The following is an 18,368-nucleotide window of genomic DNA, read 5'->3' on the forward strand; positions in this document are numbered from 1 at the left end:
GAAGAAGACTTATAGGAAGGTGAGATGTTGTTCATATACCCAAAATACTATTTATTAACCTCCAGGAAAACAAAGCTAGAAAGACAAAGCAGAATTTTTCCCTTCTAAAATTGTTTTTAAGTGATCCATTTCTATATTTTACTTTAAAATAATGGACAAATAATCATCAGCAAACATAGACTGTATTTCAGTCTAGCTAGACATGTCCTCGGATGGGTAAAATTGACATAAAACAGGACAAAAGTCACAAAATTATGTTGAATTATAAAACAACTACCTCCATATCAACTGGTATGTCAGTAGAATAAATATCTAATCACAATAGTCTTCTTTGGCTTCCAAAGAAAGGAATCCAGAAGTGAAGTAAATGAAGAAGCGGTGGTGAGAATTAGACAATAGCCTTGTCAGAGCCACCAGCCCCTCATCAGGCTTCATAAAGTTCATGACATTGCCAGCCTGAAACCCGCCCCAGTGCAAGAAACTGGTCTGACCAGAAAATAACTGGGAGTCTAGTTAGATCAGAATCCTTTCCTGAAATTCTCCTATTGATTCCTATTGCAGAGATTCCCACCATAAAAATGGATAAAACAAAGTAAAAATAAAGTCTCTAATTCAATTTTGCCTCAAATGATAATTAATTCAAAAAATTAGTCTGTCAGTTGAGTATAATTAAGTGTCCACTGTAATAAGAAGTAGCTTGGTGTCAGAAAGGAAAGGATATAGACTGCAGAATGAAAGTCAAGTTCAAATCTTGTCATGACTACTAGGTAAAGATGTTTATTTAAGTAATAAACTATCTGGGTTTCAGTTTGTATACCTGCAAAATAGTAAGAACGTCACAGTCTGTGAAAGATTAAATGAGAAAATATATGTAACAAAATGGAATACAGTCCAAGGGACACATTAGACTCCTCTGTAAACACAAGCTCATATTACTCATTGGTATCTAGTGTGCAGCAGGACACTAGCAGTGTGGAGGAGCTAATACATGAATAAGACGTGGTCCTTGCCCTTAAAGAGCTTACCAGGTAGATTAAGAAACAAACCAAATATGAGAAAACAGCTATTGATAAGCATAGTAGAATCTGGAATGGGACCAGATGGTTATGGGGTAGAATAGTTGAAGAAGATTAATGATGGGTGAATATGCTGACTGGGTCCAGAAGGCTGAGGAAGAATAAGGATGTGAGAACTTAGTACTTGGCTTCCATCTTCAAATAAATAAAGGAACAGTGTTTGACACAAAGGAATTCTACACATGATGTTCTGAACTTTTGCTGTTCAAAGTATGGTTCACAGACCAACTGCATGGCACTTCAGAGTTTGCTAGATATGTAGAATCTGGGATCCCACCCTGGACCTACTAAACCAAAATCTATATTTTACCAAGATCCTGGGGATGATTTGTGGTTACATTAAAGTTTAAAAAACACGGCTGTAAATTACAAGTAGATCTCCAAAACAATGAGAGATGTTTTATATTTTATACTCAGGAAAGCACCAGGATTCTAAGCTTCTTTTGAGATGATAAAAGTGAAAGTGTTAGTCCCTCAGTTGGGTCTGACTCTTTCAACCCCTTTGAGATGATAAATATTCTGGAATGTCCTCATTTATAAAATGGAGATGTAATATTTGCTCCTCAGGACTGTTAGGAGGATTAAAATAAACATATATAAAACCTATGCTTTCTAATCCCAAAAGGGAAAAACTGTTTGTTTTTTCATCTCTGTATCCTTTACCCTTAGCATAATTGTTCTATACATATTCCATATTCAATAACATTATGTTAAATAAATGAATTAATGGGTCACTCAAGAGGCTTTCAGACACTATCAAGTACACTTTGGAGTGAATAACTATGGGACCATGGGTGAGATTTGCAGACTAAGCTAAGTGAAACAGGGAAGCACTTTTCAGATTTAAATGTGCATACTCATTTAGTCACAAGATTTTTCACTGTTAAAGAATTAAGAATGGTAATACAATGGTTAAACTTAAGGTGAAAACGTATTTTGTCATAGGAAATTAGATTTATCACTCATAATGACCTCACTAACCTTATGCTAGTTTAATACCAAGTGTTCTGTGGAGATTCTGTTATTAGTTACAACACTAATTTTCTCTTGACAGACTCAAATTATGTAATAAGTTAATGAGTTCATCTAAAGATTCAAGCCCATAGTTCAAAGTCTCTTTCTTCCATACCCTCAAGAAGCATACAGTCGAGTGAGATTAGAGACATATATAATTAGCAATTAGAATAAAGAAAAGGTCTCAATGTAGGTTGTTCTAGAATGACAGTGGCAGTAACAAAGGAACTGCCCACTGGCCACCTGCTGAAAGGTTTCAGGGGGAAGGGACTGAGCTAAGACCTGAAGGATAAGCAGTGACAGGGGGACTAATGGAGGCCGGGTACCACATGGAAGAGGAGAGAAAGGAGCCAGTTCAGGGAGCCACCAAGTAGCTCAGTATTTCTGAAGTATAAAAAGGGAAGGTAGCAGGAATAAAACAAAATAAGACTGGGACAACATCATGATGGCTTTTCTTGCCACACACAAATTTTACTTTTGAGTCATTAAAAGAATTTGAGTAGGAAATTAATATGATCATGCTTTCATTTGGGATGTGCCAGTTTGGCAGAAGTGAGTCTGATGGATTGGGAGAGAGTAGAGTCAGGAGCACATGAAATGCGACTAGAGATTGGCAGATAAGTATAGAAACTAATGCATTAGTTGGTATGGTAGCTTGAACTAAGGCCATGATAAAATGGAGAAAAGAGAATGAAACAAATACAAAGAGGAAGAATTAATTGAATTTGTAAACTGACTAAAACTGATGGTTTTCTAATATCAAGAAAACTGAATTTATTTTCAGTTTTAGCATGTATACTTACTGTCCGGTAAGAAACAAATTTTGTAATATAAGATAAAACTGGCAAGTGTAAACTTAGGCATAAGGTTGTACAGTGATGCCATCCACTAAGATAAGGAATACAGGGTGAGGAATGACATCGAATGTTGGGGTTTTGATGCAATGATTTTCAGAATTGGCTATGCACTAGATCAACCTTGAGACTTTTTCAAAAACAGTGATCCTGTCTTCACATTCAAAACGTATTTGTCTAGAGTGGGAAAATACCATCCTAGTACAATATACAATATGCCTCTTGTTGATTCTCAACCCTGGCTGCACATTAGAACTTCTGGAGCTTTTGAAAAAGACCATGCCTTGGTCTCATTTCTCAGAGACTCTGATAAATTTATCTGAGGCCCTGACATGAGGTGTTTTTAAAAGCTCTCAGGTGATTCTAACATGAATCCAGAGTTCAAAACTGTCAATTCTCCAAAGCAGAGAGATTCTATATTTTCCTCACTTAAAAAAAAAAAACAAAACCTTCCCCTAAACCCACCCTTAACTGTAACCATGTCTTTTATCTAACTTAGACTATGGAAGTCTGTTATAGTCTCCATCATCTTTTCTCTTCTTCTTCCTCTCTACTATCCCTTGGATTTTGATCAAGAAATGTCTATCATCTTAGTCTCATCAGCATTCTCATTTGGCTACTGAAGATAAAGATAATAAAACCAACTCCCCTTCTCTAGTGGACCTTTTCTTTCATATCACAACCATGTGAACTCTTTCTCACCTTGAAAATAAAAATGAAAAACAACCTCCCCCAAAGTTTGTTAACTTCTGAGACAATTCTCCATTATTTTCCTTCCCTTAAAAGCCAAGCTTCTTTGATAATAAGGTCTCCTTAGGACCAGGACTGGTATAGGAATTCCTGACTATCTCCAATAATCAGAAAAGTAGGAAAATCTGAAGAGAAATATTCTGCTGCAGAAACTGCTCAGGCCCCAGAATAAAGATCCTCTATTTTGTACCAAGCAGAATCAGAGGGGGAAATCCACCTTTTTTTTTTTTTGTATAAAAGTAAAGACTTTCGTATATTACATAAGGACAAAGAATTGGCCTGAAAAGTATATAAACTCTTATAGTGCAAAACTATAAAAGATAGGAAAGCAAGTTTTAGGCATTTTCACACTACTCATAACTGTATTATTTGGTAAAACTTGTTGTAATAGCTCTGGCGCAAAATACATATAGTCCTAACAACACTGTAGGTCAACTATACTTCAATAAAACTTTAAAATATGTAGCCTGTGCTTGTAAATTTGGTTCAACAATAGCTATGTACAATTGAAAGAGTAAATAAGAAATGAATTACTAGCAACTGTATAAAATGACTTCAGAATGAATTTACTAATAATGAAAGTAATTACATACAAATTTCAGTAGTTTCTGGGGACAAAATGACACACTTATAAATATCCAAATAGGCAAAAATGACAATCGTATTGGTTAAAGTAAATAAGAGTAACTCCAAGGACTGGAGTAAGGATCTCACAAAAATGTCCACTCATCTCTCTTGAAAGAGGTAGCAGTGTCTCTCCTTTACTAGCCTTGAATGCTAAATCAACTGACTTAAATGAAGAAAGATACAAGACTGAGAATGTTTTAGTGACATACTCTGCCCTACCTCACACTGGCACCTAGGGGGGTTTCAAGATCGTACTCTCTTTCCCACCACCATTGTCACCGTCATTCTCAACACATGCATAGGCCATTTCATTTCCAGCAAGTAGAGCTCAAGTGTGTATCCAAGAGTATGGAGGAGCAAGTAAATCTCTGAGTGGAGAATGAAGAGAATAATATTAACTCTATCTTTTATATCTCCCTTGGAAAGCTGAGTGGGAAAGCTAAGAGGAAGATGTAAGAAGAATAAGGCTTAGTTGGCTCTATGTTAGTCTGAGGGAAGAAACCCTTGAGGCTCCTGCATGGTCTAATCCAGGTTACCAGGATAAAGAAGCAGATAGATTTGGCTAAGCAGCAAGATTTGGGCATTTTCCTGGAGCAGATCTGAATATACTACCTTGAAATCAAATGATTGTAATGATTTATTTTCAAGGTTTATATATGTAAGGCCTTGTACATCTAAATTCTCAGGTAACAATTACCATGACCTCTTGAAGGCCACAACTGAACACACACAGACCTGAAGGCCAACATAATTCTTTGCTTATTAACTGCTCAATAGTCATTTGCTAAAATGAAATTTTATGGCCTTAGTTTGCTTGGTATGCCATGATTAGTAAAGCCTGTTTTAAAAATTTGTGGAAATAAATGAAAATACCCTTTGAAAAACTGAATACTGTATAAATGCAAGATAAATATCCCCCTACTATTAACCGGAATATGATCCTATAACAGTCCTACTGTATGTACATCCCACCAGGCAGTATGCTTGTCAATTCACCACGCTTCATTAAGAATCTAACAGATGGACAATGTAAAAAAAATTGACATTGGAAGATCTTGGTCTTTGCCCTTTGGCATCCTGCCCTCAGACCCACAGTATGGCCCTGATGTCCGTCTCTCCAAGAAACTACAGGAAATGCTTGTGTGGTCAAATTGGTTCTGCCATTGGTCTCATTCCAACCAAAGCTCATTAGTTTTACTTTTCCCTTTAGACTTGTGGGTTAGAGTTTTATTTGTTGCATAATAGAAGGTACTAGCAGCTTGTATTTTTCTTTACCCCTTGACAATGAATCAGCAACATATCCATTACATTTTCCTTATTAAGTGGTAGTTCGCTGTATGTCCTTAGACTTAGTTGTCATTCTAAACATTAATTTCTGTAATTATAATAACATACTAGCTAAGATAAAATAAAAATGAACTGATGTTCTAGCGTCAACTCTAAAAATCTAGACCTGCACTATCCAATATGGTACCCTCTAGACAAATGGCTATTGAGTACTTGAAATATGACCAGTCTGAATATGAGACAGGCTATAAGTGTAAAATGCACATCAGATTTCATAAGTTTTAGTACAAAAGGAGAATCTTTTGAATCTCAGTAATTTTTAAAATGATTAGGTGCTGAAATGCTAACATTTTTATTATACTGAGTAAAATAAAACATAATCTGAAAATCAATGCTAACTGTTACCTTTCACTTTTTAGTGTGATAACTAGAAAATTTTAAATTATATTGGTGGCTTACTTCCACTGGACAGCTTTGATCTAGATGCTCAAAGAAACTTTCTAGAGATTTCCATTCCCAGTGATTCTGAATGGTCTTGTTAATTTAATTAATTTGAATTCACTCTTTCTTACAGGCTTGTTTAAAATTGTTTATTATCTGACTCTACAGTTGACAAGAATATAAAAGGTAAATTAAATAAAACTAATTAATGATCATCAATTATGTTTAAATGGTACTGACCTTGACCTCCCAAGAGCTTGGGAAGTCCTTTAAACACCTGTATTAATAGCTTTGTGTCACATCAAGTAATACCAAGTGCTGAACCATAAATATTCTAATGCTGTTCTTGCCTAGAGGTGACTTCCTTGACCTATAGCTCCACTAACCACAATAAACAGAAGTGACACATAACAGTCCATGCACTGATTCATGTGTTGTGCAAATGTCACAGCCCTTTTTTCCCCTCAAAACATCTTGAAATAAAAGAAATCATAAAAGTAGATTTGTTCCTAGTACTTGTGATTTACAGCTTTCAGTATGTATGTACTGTAATGTATGCATGATGTAAAACCACCTATTCAGACATCAGAGGTACTTTAAAAATGAATGACCACTGTATATGTGGCCTATAAGTTTTTCTTAAAGAAACCAAGAGATACAAAAAGAGATGAAAAAGTCTAACATAAAAAAAAAAAAAATACTAACTACCACTATGTCATTAGTTTCACCACTGAAGAGAAAAGCAAGAATCATAAGAAAACATCTCAACCATGAGAAAATAGCAATATCCTTCTGATCTGGAACATATCCGAACAGCAAGGACTTTACCAAATATTGTTACTGAAACGCAACACGTGCCCAATGCACAGTGAGGTCAAACAATACCAAAATGAGGGAGTGTGGAACAAACAAAGGTTTACTGGGGGCCATGCAAAGAGGTGGGTGGCTCAGGCCTTTAAAAACCCCAAACTCCCTGAAAGCTTTCAGCAAAGCTCTTTTATAGGAAAGGTGAGGGAGAGGTAAAGGTAGTTGTTGCGACTTTTTAGTGTCAGATCCTTTGTTCTTGAAGTCAGATCTCAGGCTCCTGTAAACTCCACCAAATGTTATTCTCTGTTCTGACAAGAAAGGGCCAGGTCCCAATGCTCAACTGTCACCCTCTGAGGTCCAGTGCCAGCTAAGGGGAGGCAGATCTCAGGTGGAGGAATTCTCAGGGCCAGGTCCCCAGATTCTTCCAGCTGTTGTCCCTGAGTGAGTTAGGTGCCCAGGACCCTACTGGCCCTCAGGCTCCTCAGGCTACCAGGGACCAAGTCCCACAGACTGTGACCCAGGCAGATGGCCACTGCCATTAGATCACAGAGGCAAGGATATGGAATAAGTTCACCTCCACCTCAAGCCCTTGGCCCAGTGGCCTTGGCAAGAGTTCTGAAACCCTGCAGGACACAGCCCCCAACCTTTTCTCTGGGCCCCCCAACTCACCCACTGGCCCATGGCCAGGTGAGCTGGTGGGCCCCTGGGAGAAGGCCAGGATCCACCTCTTACCTCACTCTCCACCTGAGGACCACCACGCTGATGGCCCTTGAATGGGCCCACTAAACAGCTGCTCATTGACAGTTGCTTGCTTGGGGAAGGGGCCCACTGCAGTACCAGCCAATGCTGTGCAGGACCACTAACCAGTGCCATCACTTCATGGCAAACAGATGGGGAAACAATGGAAACAGTGACAGACTACTTTGGGGGGCTCCAAAATCACTGCAGATGGTGACTGCAGCCATGAAATTAAAAAATGATTGCTCCTTGGAAGAAAACTTATGACCAATGTAGATAGCATATTAAAAAGCAGAGACATTACCTTGCCAACAAAGGTCCCTCTAGTCAAAGCTATGGTTTTTCCAGTAGTCTTGTATGGATGTGAGAGTTGGACTGTAAAGAAAGCTGAGCGCCGAAGAATTGATGCTTTTGAACTGTGGTGTTGGAGAAGACTCTTGAGAGTCCCTTGGACTGCAAGGAGATCTAACCAGTCCATCCTAAAGGAAATCAGTCCTGAATATTCACTGGAATGACTGATGCTGAAGCTAAAACTTCAATACTTTGGCCACCTGATGCAAAGAACTGACTCTTTTGAAAAGACCCTGATGCTGGGATTGATTGAAGGCAGGAGGAGAAGCGGACAGAGGATGAGATGGTTGGATGGCATCACCAACTCGATGGACATGAGTTTGAATAGGCTCCAGGAGTTGGTGGTGGACAGGGAAGCCTGGCATGCTGCAGTCCATGGGGTCGCAAAGAGTCAGACATGACTGAGTGATTGAACTGAACTGAACTGACAGTTGCTCTCTTGGGGGAGGGGCCCACTGCAGCGCCAACCAATGGCTGAGCAGGACCATTAGTGGTCTCGGTAAACATTGCCTAGTAACAGCAGTAAGGAGTAATACTGAGCACCAACAGCTGTGTACTAAGGGCTGCCCAAGGCTCAGTTCTATTACAGTATGACTGAGTCCAAAGGAAGTACAGGTCTAAGATGAGCCATTTGTGTAAGGAAATAGAAGGCTGTGGAATAACAGAGCATGAGAGAGAGAAAGGGAGAGGAAGCTGATAAAAAAAGAATAGCTGCAGTAGGAAAACTGTTCTGTATAATTTTTCTACCCTTCACTAAGGACGTGTACTCTATAGCTGTGATAGGATGCTCAAAAAGAAGAAACTTACTTTTCTTTGCTACTTAATCTTTAAAGATACCTAGATTTTTAAAAAACTCACAAAGAAGGAAATGAAGAGATAACTAAATATGGCTCAACATTTACGTACAGAAGCATTTAGTATTATTCTTAGTCCATTTTTAAGCTTCCCATTTTCCAGATAGATAAGTCAAAGCATTGAATTTAGTCGACTTGACAAAATTAAAAATAGATTACAGAAATAAATTAATTTCCAACTGATTTTTTTAAACTAATTTCTAAGGCAGTTCTTTCTCCCCACATCCTGACTGTAAAACTGCTGTTCTTAGGACAATATGAATGGCTTTTAAGACATCTAACATGAAGGAAACATTACAGAGTTCACTGTATAGATGGTACCTGAATCAAGTTCAACTTTTAAGACATAGTACCACAGAATCACGCTAAACTCTTTCCCCAAACTGTGACTATTAAATAATAATGATACAACCTTTAAAACATTTTATAAAATGTATTCAACCACATACTTTTTAAAAATCAAAAGGGATATATCATAGACATTTTCTCTTAGTACTTTTTTTTTAATCTACGTAGTTTGCTACTCTATCAACGTGCCATAGTTTCCTCAACCACCACATCAGTGGCTTTTATTTAGGTTATAAACAATTTTTCATTACTATAAACAATACTATAGTACTATTCTTTGGCTTATCTTCTGCAAGTTATATAAGGATTTCAGATGAATAAATTCCTAGAGGTGGGATTTCTGAGTTGGAAATTATTATATTTGGGGAGCTTTTTGCAGAGATTGGGCCAATTAACATTCTCACCAGAAATAAATAAGAGGGCCCATTTCCCCATACTCTCACCAATTATCTAGAAAATGGGAAGCTTAAAAACGAACTAAGGATAATACTAAATATTTCTGTACCAAAAAGTGTTTCAATCACATCTGACAGGAAAGGAAGAAAATATCTTGATTTTGAGTTCATTTGGATTTTTTTGACAAATCAAAGTTGAGAGTCATCTTTTTCTAAGTTTACCTTTTATTCTCCACCTTCTTGTTTAATTGATCTTTCCTGATGCCATTTGTTAAAAAAGAGGATAGCAATAATAAAAATTCTCTGTCTTGAGGCTTATAGGGTATATTTGAAAACATTCATCTGACTCTAGAAATTGATAAATATAATTCAGCACCGAATATATTATGAATTCCTACATTTTTCTAATATCTTTGGTTTAGCCTTTCATCAAAGCAGAAATCAGTCTTATTCTATATAATGTTCCCTAGGAGTAGGAAACATTTTAATTTGACCTGTAGTCAACAAAAATTCAAAACTTTCAATATTATCCAACTTAAAATTTTGACTCACTATATGATTTTCTCTTCAAACAATTTCTGTCTTTCATGAACATAGATTCAAACTCAAAGAGAGATTAGTTTTATAAATTTATACTTCAAAGGGACACAAACAAAAAAACAAGAGAAGTGCTTCAAGACTGCCATGGAAATTGACATTCCTACCGTGCATCTTAAGGACAACATGTGAGAGCTTTAGTAAAGCCTTTGAAGTTTTAAAATGCATCAAATTAAAAAACCACATCCATTTAAAAAAAAAAAAAGGAACTCTTCTGACGTTAATTCTGTCAACATCTCTTGGGGGAAAAAGATGGCTTTTTTTAAGATATAAACACAGTTGGGGATAGAGATATTTTCTTTATACAGACTATCTAGAAATCTCACTGTTGGATATTAATGTTAAGATAAAAGTAAAAGCAGATTTCTGCCAGTGGACATAACAGGAGAGTGAGCTACAAAGAGAAAATTTTCCAATTACTAGAAACTGTAGTGCTTACAGAGCATCAAGTCTTGAGGATTTGAAGGCAACTTTAAAAGATTGCTAGTTCAACCACTTATCCACCTAAACACTTAAATCTTCTCCATGGGAGAGTGGTCAAATGTTCATTCACTCAGTGTTTAAATACATGCAATTATAGAGAATGTATTACCTACTGGTGCAGCCCAACTAACCTCTGGGCAGTCAGGATGATTAGTAAGTACTTCTTAGTATGTCCTTCTGAAATCTGTTTTCTTATCCTTAATATTTAATGATCCTACTTGCCGTTGTTGTTTAATTGCTCAGTCATGTCCAACTCTTTTGCGACCTTATAGACTGTAGCTTACCTGGTTCCTCTGTCCATGAAATTTCCCAGGCAAGAATACTGGAGTGGGTTGCCATTTTCTTCTCCAGGGGATATTCCCAATCCAGAGACTGAAACTGCATCTCCTGCACTGGCAGGTAAGTTCTTTACAATGAGCTACCAGGGAAGCCCAACTCTACTTACAAAGTGGCATTAAAGGAGAACTCTTGGCTGGCTAATTCTACATGCATTCCCAACTCCCTCTTCCTTTCACCTTCCACCACCAGTTCAGTTCAGTCACTCAATTGTGTCCGACTCTCTGTAACTCCATGGGCTGCAGCACACCAGGCTTCCCTGTCTATCACCAACTCCCGGAGCTTGCTCAAACTCATGTCCACTGAGTTCACCTTCCACAATACAGGTGAAAAAACTATAATACTCGCTTTTTCTGGTCTTCATTGAAGCTAACGATTGCCAGCTGAACTCAGCTATAGCTAATGAGACATAAGAAAAGTTTACATGGGGGTTCTGGAAACACTTTTTTCATCCGTTCCCACTTCTTTCTGCCCTGAGCATAAACTTAATAAGCCATAATTGCTACTTGCAACCAGGAATCACAAACATTGGCCCTCATACTTCTGTACCACTGAACACTAGCAGCAACCTACCTTCAATGCTGATGGATTTTAACTCAGGGTTTTTGATGCTTACACCTCAGACAATTCTATTTAGCACACATACCATATGGTCATACTGAAAAGTCAAATATTTACTCCACTTGATGACACCCTGTATATTAACAGAGAGAAAATATTTAGTTAACTGGTTAAGCCCAGCCAGACTGGATATACTTTCACCTTCAATTGTTGACACTCTAGAATGTATTTTAATATTATAATAATTTAAAACTACTAGTTAGAATACAGCTAAAAGTAAGAGAATTTAGTAAATGGAAGTTAGAGACATTTGAATTCTGATAGACGACCACTGTAAGCAATTTATTCATTGTTCCTGGTCAATTCCTTCTCTTCTCTATCTTCTCTTTCTATTCTTACCTTACCTTACCTCCAAGTTCACACTAAATTAAGATTTCTAAACTCTGGAAAATCCTGATAGAATTATCCAATTTGCTTTCTTTTTTTTTTTTTCAACTCTATCAGGAATGTTAGTTTTCCACAAATTACTTGCAGCCATAGCTTAATCCTAAAAAGGAGGACTGAATTTCAGCTTTCCCCAGATCATCAAATTTGAGCCTCGAGTTGAAATGTGATTTAGAGATACTGATCTGCTATAATCTTTTTAGACTAACAGCAAAATGCCCCAGAAGAAATATGTCTCAAATTTGACCCATTTTTCTAGCTTTATTTAATGCATATTACCAATAATGTTATAAAATAATTAATGTAAGTAGTCTCTTGCAAGAATTAGAAAATGTCCCCCATAATTCACACCCAACTCAATCCTTTATAAGAAAGACTATAATTGTATTATAAAATTTTGATTTTATCAATTCCATTTCTGAATCAGTCACAGGATTGATCATTTATCTCCCATCAACTTCAAAGAAAACTTCTAAGGATGACAGTACAGCAGTTAAGAGAATAAACTTTGGCAAAAGTAAGACCTTACTCTTGAATTTGAATCAGTGCCTTATGAACTGATTGATGTGGGGCAAATTACTTAACCCCACTTATACTCATCATCAGTAAAAAGAGAATAATTAAACCTATCTCAGGAGATTCAGGTTCAATCTCTGGGTCAGGAAGATCTCCTGGAGGGGGAAATGGCAACCCACCCCAATATTCTTACCTGGAGAATTCCATACAGGAGACTGACGGGCTACAGTCCATGGGGTCAAAAGAGTTGGACACGACTCAGCAACTGAGTGCACACATATCTCATAGGTTTATTATGGAGATAAATTTAAGATGTGTGTTTGGGGGTGTATATCCCACACGTATACATGGTTTAGCATCATCACTAGAACATAAGTGTTCAATAAATGGTTTGTTGTTACTATTCCTTAAAAAATTATTGGTATCTTTTGGTAGACCTCAATCACACTACTCTTTTTCGCTATCCTCATTTTTCAACATTCTTTCTTTGGATTTGGTGGAATGATTCAAAATCATGGAATATTTAGCATGAGTATATATTATTTCTGTATTAATATAGCTTCATTTTTAAAAATCTCTGAACCATTGCCCATCCTTCCAGAGAAATAGAATCTACATGGTTCAGCAAGAGGTTTTAAAAAGACAGAAATGGTAAACAGGCAGAGATAGAGCACCTTAACATTTACAGGTATGCCTACTTTGTGTTCTCCCAGGAAAATACACCGAATCAAGGATTTAAGTACAAATTGCTTTTTTGGGAAATGCTGGGAATAATACTATGAAAGTAAGGAATGGGGACAAAGAAGGATGCCTTATCAATCCAACTACCACTGGAGGTGACTTGAGCTGTATCTCACTGAGGAAACTCTAGGAGCCAGTGCAAAACATACACTTTCAAATTATGGCACTTTGAAGGGGCAAGGGAGCTAAGGTATTTACCCCCAACTTTACGCCAGGTTTCCCTGTCTTTCACAAATTCCACAGATGGTGAAGGACAGGGAAGCCTGGCGTACACTGTGACATTGGGTCACAAAGAGTTGGACACAACTGCACAGCAACCTGAGATCATCAGCTGAGGACTGCTCCCAGGGGTTGTTCATTCCCTGGCACTTCTGTCCTGTTCATCATGGATCACAGGCATAGCAGCGTTCTATAGTGCTGCGGAAAAAGAAACCAGACAGAAAAATGCAAACCCTGGGAGACAGAAGGCAGGAGGAGCCCACTGAATGATCAGAAGGACAGGAGGAAGGGGGCGCTGATGGTGTGTGCTTTGGGGCACCAAGCACGAAAACCAGAGGAACAAAAGCTAACACCTAGTCACACCTTGCAACAGGATAAATCCCATGAGTAAAAATTCTACATGAAAGGTGTCTGAGAAGAGGAAGCAAAAGGCTGACTTTTTTTGCGGGACGGTAATGCTAGCAACACAAAAGAAAGTTGGACTTTTGGCTTTGTGGGCGTAGTATACATCTCAGTCCAAATGATTTTATTTTGGTGCATTCGTACCAAGAAACTCATGGTGCTGTAAGTCCTTTTCTTAGCTATATGGGCATAACTGGGCCTCTGGGTACGTGTCTTTTATTTGGCTGGCTATTGTATACAGCAGTGGTCCCCAACCCATTTTAGCAGCAGGGACCAGTTTCATGGAAGACAATTTTTCCATGGATGGGGGTGCGGGTGGTTGGGATGGTTTGGGGATGATTCAAGCACACTTTTCTGTTATTATTTCATTGGATATATAATGAAACAATTATATAATGCAGAATCTGACAGGAGGCAGAGCTCAGGTGATAATAAGAGTGATGGGGAGCAGGGGTAAACACAGATGAAGCTTCACTCACTAGCCAGGTACCCACCTCCTACTGTGCAGCCCAGTTCCTAATACGCCACAGACTAATACTGGTGGGTGGCCCAGGGATTGGGGACCCCTGATATAGAGCATATAGTACTTCCCAAAGCACTTTTAGCCAAACTTTCCAGAGTCTTGAAAGAGGAAGCCATTTTGGAATGCCCCTTGAGAAGCAATCCTCCTTCTCTGAGGGAAATCCCAATAGTTCTAACCTCCACAAGTCCTTTGGTGAAACTTGGCTCACTGGCATGGCATTTTGTGCATCTTCCTGGTCTGCTACACAGAATGTGTTGGGTGCTGTCCTGCTCTATAGTGGAAACCCTGAGAGAGACCTGGGGCCATGTGGGCTGAGGTCCAGAGTCAAGGTGGAAGCTGACTTAAACTTGTGAGAAAGCCTGCAACACCTTCCCTCTCATCTCCTTACTTCCTCCGCAAACATGTTTTAAGCACCTACTTTCTTCTCACATCTTTGGCAGAGTTTCAGTGGCTACTAAGCAAGCCAGGAGCTGAAACCCCTCTTAGAAGATCTGTCAATCAGCTCATCTGTGCTAAGGCGGTCCAAGCGCTAGATTAGATTCTCACGTCTGGATTGCAATTCATTTTCCAGTGTCTGAATGCCACAATCTATCCCCAACCTACTCCTGCTCCATTCCTGACCAGCTTATCATGGGGGTGGGTACTGGTGAAACCTCAGTGGGGTCCTTCTCAGACACAAGGGATGTTATTATCATTAGAGGAGCTTGTGAAACATTTGCAAAGAGCTATTCAACAGCTTTTGTTGGGCTTCTTGGAAGTATGATTATACTTAGGGAATTTTAAGAACTTATTAGGACATTTTCATGTAAGAATTATGCTTTGCTTTATATAGAAAACTTTTCCTTAGGAGTCATAATAATGATTCCACTAACCTTCCATTTTTTATAACCCCTGTGAATGTGGTATGTTGGAACAAAGGTATCTCTGTAGGGGGCAATTCTCACTTTTAAAAAATGACTGCTGAACAATGTGAAGTTATCCTTATAGTTAAGTGTAAAAAAGAAACATGTTTAAAAGGCTATGTGAAATTAACCTGGGGGCATGCTGAAAAGAAAATCAATTAACCAATATGTTCTAGATCTTTCCCTAAACCATATGATTTCTTTATTTTTTTATAGTGGGACTTTTCATCAGAAAACTAGATTTATGAATGAATACCTTTTGGAAATATAACTGAATCTTTATCTCTTTGGGGTATCATTATCCCTGAAATATGATGATAAAGCTGAGAATGGTTTCACCAACAGAAACTCAATTCTACATTGTCCATACTAATGAAGGAAGACACTGCATGAGTTTTTGAGCACACAAACAACACAAAAAAATAATTTATAGGAATTTCCAAATGAAGACATGGAAACAAGATAAAGAGGAAGAGAGGGAAATAAGTTAGGATGCTCAACTTTGCCTTCATTATGTCAAGGAAACTAGTGCTACTTTAAGAAGGCAAAGACAGTCCCTTCTCAGGGCCTTGTTTGACTCACACTGCTTTCTAGATTTACACTGTTAGCGTAAATGGGAAATTCCAAATAGGTAGAATACAGCAAACTTTTTTAAAAATACATTTCAGCAAGCCTTTACTTTCCACTTTACCATAACTTCCAAAACTCCCTCTTATTCATAACCCTGCCCCGATTTAATCCTTCAGGTATTCAGTCTGGTCTCTATAGACCTGTGATTTGGAACTCCCATCCAACATTTCCTCCACCCAACCAAACCATTTTATTTGCTATCCCAGAAAACTATTCAGTCCATAGTTCCACTCTCAAATAGCTTCTCACATTTTCTCTTTATTCAAATCCCATAAAATCCATTCACATGATAACCTCTTCATGAAGAAGCTATCATATTTATTACTTATAAGCAGGAGTGTACTGGTAAATATTTACTAATTGGCTCTCCCTAGAAGAGAGGGAGACACTTGATTTATAGTGTTTGCCAATTTCTGTGGGGTAAATTCTCCTACAATGACCAATTTCAAAACTTGGAGCTGGAAAGGTACCCACAATTGGCTCTTGAGAGCTGACAAGAGCTGGCTCCAGCACATTCATTTATTTAATCAGATTAGCTGGCCAAATCTGCACCACTTTGCAACAGTGAGGCAAGGTATTGTAGTTTCTTTTTAAGAGAGGTGAGAAACTGTTGTAGAAGCAGCACTGAGCAGAAACACAACTGGGTTCTGGCTCTGAGCTTCCCAGGTGGCACTAGTGGTAAAGAATCTGCCTGCCAATGCAGGAGACTGAGACACAGGTTCAATCCCTGGGTCGGAAAGATCCCCAGAAGGAGGGCATGGCACTGCACTCCAGTACTCTTGCCTGGAGAACCCTATGGACGGAGGAGCCTGGCAGGCTACAGTCCATAGGGTCACAGGGTCGGACCCAGCTGAAGGGACTTAGCACACAGGCACACACAGGTTCTGGTTCTAGCTCTGCCATTATTTAACTAGATGATACTAAAGGCACTTAACCACCCTGGGTCTCAGTTTTCTTATCTATAAAATAACAAGCACACACTAAATAAACCCCTCCCACTAACAGGTCTATGATTCTATTCAATCCTTCATATGATCATGTCTTTTATCACTTACCTCAATTGAAATAACTTGAGAATAAGCTATACCATAACATATATCTTCAATCCACCAAGCACAATGCCTTGGCTTTAACTGGTGCTTCATAAATAGTTTAAGAATAACTGATTTTCTTAGGTAACACTGGGGGTAGCCTAGGTATGTCATAAGATAATGGAAAAGAATGAGTTATGAGAAGTACTGGCACAAGGAAACAAGAATCAGGTGATTAATTTGAGGAATAATTTTTTCTATGAATATATATACTTTCCAGGCTGGCAATGGATGGATGGGAAGTGCCGTATTTAGTTGCCCACCACGTCTCCTCCTTTCTTCCCCTTTAGGGGCCACCTGAAACAAGCACCAAGCTGTCCTCATTTGACAGTGCCTCTTAGTGGAAAATTCCACTCTAAAACCCTAAGTAAAAAATCCAAGAGACATAGGTTAGATCATTGGGTTGGGAATATCTCGGAGAAGGGAATGTCAACCCACTCCAGTACTCTTGCCTGGAAAATCCCATGGACAGAGAAGCCTGGTGGGCTAAAGTTCATGGGATTGCAAAAGAGTCAGTTACAACTTAGCGACTAAACAACAACAACAACTGTCATATATCTCTATCAGATTTATCTCAGAGAAAATAGTATCTTTTTGTGAATTTCTTTCCATTTATCTCATATTACTCGTGAGCATAAAGAACTGAACAATGGATGATTAGAGCACTATTATTAATACCTACAGCAAAGTATATGTATTAAAGTAAAATCAACATTCAACAAAATGATAAATGGGATCATTCTATTATAAACTTCGTCCAAGATTCCAAAGTTATTATATAATAATAACTTTGATAATAATAATGAGATAAGAAAAACCCAGTGCAGAACTGCTAAGACTGCTGAACCACTTCTGTCAGCATCTCCAACCAATAAAAATCATTGAGTTGGAAGAATTGGAGAAAAATCCTTTGCTGAGTTATATATATGGTTGCTCCAGGGAAGAAAGACAACTTCTTTGCTTTAAGTCAATGAGAATAAATTCAAGGGGATTCTTGGACAGTTTGACAAGTATCTCTCAGAGTTAAAGGGAGTTTAAGTGTTGGCATAAGAAGGTGTGGCTAGACTGGCCTGAAGAAGCAATGAAGAGAGAAAGAGAAGACCCAAGTTTTCCGTAGACTAGATATGGGCCACACAAGAAGCGGCAAACCAATAGCCATCTTGAAAACACTGCCTAAAACAACCAGGTGAATCAAGAGATGGGAAGTCACCAGAAGTCTAGGAACAGAGGTCACTGTGTCAAAATCACATGCCTCAGGCACCACTTAACTCACTGGAATTAGCTGCAGTTGAGAGTTCCAGATGGGGAAATCACCCTAAAATACTCCATGAAAGAGTCAGCTCTGAATATCTGGGAAGTCAAATCTGAATCCATCAGTAAG

General features: G+C 38.3%; 1 protein-coding gene across 18 annotated transcripts in view; it reads right to left on the reverse strand.

Moving 5' to 3' along the window:
• The window catches only part of LOC145542948 (uncharacterized), a 564,353-nt gene that overhangs the window by 514,784 nt on the left and 31,201 nt on the right, over positions 1-18,368 (reverse strand). For 10 of the 18 annotated variants that reach the window (XR_014080299.1, XR_014080293.1, XR_014080292.1 and 7 more), the window contains exon 1: positions 7,899-8,371. The exons of 7 other annotated variants lie outside the window; for them this stretch is intronic. The gene's annotated coding sequence lies outside the window, so the exon portion shown is untranslated. Of the gene's footprint in view, positions 1-7,898; positions 8,372-11,531; positions 11,653-18,368 lie in introns of those variants that run through there. One more of the 18 variants, XR_014080286.1, reaches the window with a different exon arrangement.

Source organism: Giraffa tippelskirchi, chromosome 3 (assembly GCF_054371585.1).
Source record: "Giraffa tippelskirchi isolate mGirTip1 chromosome 3, T2T-mGirTip1v1.2.pri, whole genome shotgun sequence".
Lineage (NCBI taxonomy): Eukaryota > Metazoa > Chordata > Mammalia > Artiodactyla > Giraffidae > Giraffa > Giraffa tippelskirchi.